Here is a 3,467-nt window from a genome sequence, read left to right as displayed (position 1 = left end):
TTCATGATGGATTATGATATCTCCAATCCCTGATGAATCACTTTCTTTGAATTTTTTTCACTTTGATTTCTCTGCACTTGCTTCAATTTACAATTATTCAGTTCTGCTCAAAGTCCCAATACCCAAATCCCTTTATAATTCATGCAATTTAAGTTTCCTTGTCATTTAAGTCTCTGCCCTTTTAATTTCCTGCCCTTTAAGATTCTGTTATTTACCTTTCTTGCAATTTAAGATTCAGTCCTTTTAATTTCTTGCACTTTAAGTTTCAGTTAATTGAGCTTCTGTTATTTACGTTTCAAGTTCTTTACAATCTGCACATTAGAATTCATGCAATTTACTTTCTGTCAATTCAATTTCACTGAATTCATCAACATTAGCTTAACTAAATTCATCACCATACTAAAGTTTCTTAATCCATCAATCCCTGTAGGATCGACCTCACTTTTGTGAGTTTTACTACTTGATGCAACCCGGTACACTTGCCGGTTAGTTTGTGTGGAAATCTAATTTTCGCCCATCAAGTTTTTGGCGCCATTGCCGGGGATTGATTAGATTGACAATGATTAAGTAGGTGATAATCTAGATTATGCATTTTCTTTTGTTTTTTCTAGGCACACTAACTATTTGGGATTTTGTTTTTGCTAACCTTAACCTCACTCTAGCTACAGAGTATTCTGTTTTTGTTTCTTTGAAGTGTTTGTGTTGTATGCCAGGAGAAAGAAGAGGTGCATCCACCTCCTTTGATTCTGAACCAGAGAGAATATTTTTGAGATTGAGAAGATAAGCAAGAGGGAAAGAAATAATAGGAGAAGAGAAAACAGAAGAAGAAGACCAGGAAAAGGAGGATAATCTCCAAAATCCATAAGAGGAGGTGGCTAACAACAATGGTCAGCCTCAGAGAATAGTTTTAGCTTCCTATACCATCCCCAACCCAAAGAATTGTGGTAGCAGTATCCTAACCCCCAATGTCCATGCTAACAACTTCGAACTCAAACCTCAACTTATCACATTGGTTCAGAACAAACTGCCAATATGGAGGAAGTGCTGCTGAAGATCCAAACCAACACCTCTCTGTGTTTTTAAGGATTTGTGACGCTATAAAAACCAATGGAGTCCACCCTGACATCTATAAGCTTTTGTTATTCCCATTTTCATTGAGAGACAAAGCCACACATTGGTTAGAAACTTTCCTAAAAGAGAGCATCACCAATTGGGATGATCTAGGTAGTAAATTCGTAGCCAAATTCTACCCCCTCAAAGAGTCATTAAACTAAAACTGATGTGCAAACCTTCAGACAGCAAGACGAAGAATCACTATATGAAGCTTGGGAGAGGTAAAAAGCTTTGATTAGGAGGTGTCCAGAGGGAATGTTCAGTGAGTGGGTTGAGCTCCAGAACTTCTATAAAGGCTTGTCCTTAAGTTCAAGAAAAGCTTTGGATTATTCTTCAGGAGGATCCTTACAAATGATGAAAACTACTCAAGAGGCACATGATCTTATAGACATGGTGGCCAACAATGAGTTGTGCTGAATTTCAGGTGAAAAAGGCATCAAAAATGGGTAGAAGACAAACAAGAAGCTGGGCGTGTGAAACTGGCGTGCCACTTGGGAGCAAACGCCACAAAAATGCACTGGCATGGCACGCCAGGAGCTAGGCGTGGCACGCCAATACTAAATTCCAGAGGGGAGATCCAAGCATGCATGTGGGCGTGGCACGCCAGGGACTAGGCGTGGCATGCTAGTACAAAATTCCAGAAAGCAACAATGGAAGAAATGAAAGGCGTGTGGCATGCCAGGTTGGGCGTGGCACGCCTAACCCATCAACTACTATGGGCGTGCCACTTGAGTAAAGGGGCGTGGCATGCCAACTAGCCATTCCAAGAAGAACCTCCACTATGGCGTGCCACTTGGTATTGAAGGCGTGGCACGCCATCTCCAAGAAGTCACTTGGGCGTGCCACTTGAGAACCCATGCATAGCACACCAAGCTTGAAGAGTTTACAAATCCATGGGCGTGCCACTTGAACAGCATGGCGTGGCACGCTGGTACAATTATCCAGAGAAAGGGCTGAAGGCAATTGAAGACTGGGCGTGCCACTTGAAGTCGAAGGCGTGGCACGCCAACCTCTCAACCTCACTTAGGCATGCCACTTGAGCAGTCAGGCGTGGCATGCCAATGCACAAAGGTAACAAAAGCAAGGACTAAGCATGCCACTTGGTGTCGAAGGCAAGGCACGCCAACCCAAGCATGTCACTATGGCGTGCCACTTGAAGGCTGAGGTGTGGCATGCCAACTACTGGAACCAAGACAAGATCATGGGCGTGGCACGCCAACCTTTGGGTATGGCACGCTAGTATAAGTTTCCAGAGAGGATGAAGGGGGCCGCCACTCACTATTCTTCACTTAGGCGTGCCACTTGAATCCCAGGCGTGGCACGCTAGTGCCATTCAGGGAGCAAAGAAGCATTGGGGTGTGCCACTTGAGTTCGTGGCGTGGCACGCCAAACAGAGGAACCACTCACTCATAAAGGGGCGTGGTACGCCAGACCTTGGGCGTGCCATGCTAGTGCAACTTTCCAGGGGAGCTTAGCAAAGCATAAAGCAAGGGCGTGGCACGCCAGACCCTGGGCGTGGTACGCTAGTTCAAGTTTCCAGAGGCAAAGATAAGTGAAAAAGACAAAGGACATGCCACTTGAGTTTGAAGGCGTGGCACGCCAACACAAGAATTCCACTATGGCGTGCCACTTGAGCTCGAAGGCGTGGCACACAAAGGTTGCTAAAGAGACGAGCGTGCCACTTGAAGGGCTGGGCGTGGCACGCCAAGCTAAAATTGAAGGGCACGTGACACGCCACTAGAGTGCCAATCACACCCCAGCTGGGAGATCACACTTATTGAGCTTCTTTTCCTTCCAAAATGTAATTTTCCTTTTTCACTTTTGTAATTCTTTTATTTTACTTGGAGTAGTATAAATACCCCCAAGGAGTACTGAAGAAGGGGGTTAAGCAGTCAGTTTTAGATCCACTTTTACACTTCACTTTTGAGTACTTTTTGAGCCATGAGTAGCTAACTTCCCTCTCATTGAGAGAGGGAGCTCTGTTGTACTTGATGGATTGATAATAGTGAAATTCTTCTTCTCTTCATCTTCTCTTTGATTTGCTATAAGCAATTTCGTTCTTAATGCTTAGTGTTCAATTACCTTGGGAAAGAAATTGAATGTAATTGGGTTTCATGGGAACCTTGGGAAAGAAAACATGAAACCATGCTTGAAATCCCTTCTCACACTTGAGTAGAATCTGGGTTTTGGTGTTTGGATATGTGACATATAATCCTCCCTATACTTGGACCTATAATGGTGTGTCGTATAATCAGGGACCAAGCATATCTCTCTTCATGAGCAATTAGACCAAGGAATTAGCTATTGATCAAAATCTGAGAGATTGAGTCACCAAGGAATTGGGGCTCAATCAA

This window comes from Arachis ipaensis, chromosome B4 (genome assembly GCF_059453495.1).
Source record: "Arachis ipaensis isolate K30076 ecotype BB chromosome B4, ASM5945349v1, whole genome shotgun sequence".
NCBI classification, from domain to species: Eukaryota; Viridiplantae; Streptophyta; class Magnoliopsida; order Fabales; family Fabaceae; genus Arachis; species Arachis ipaensis.
This window is presented reverse-complemented; position numbering follows the sequence as displayed.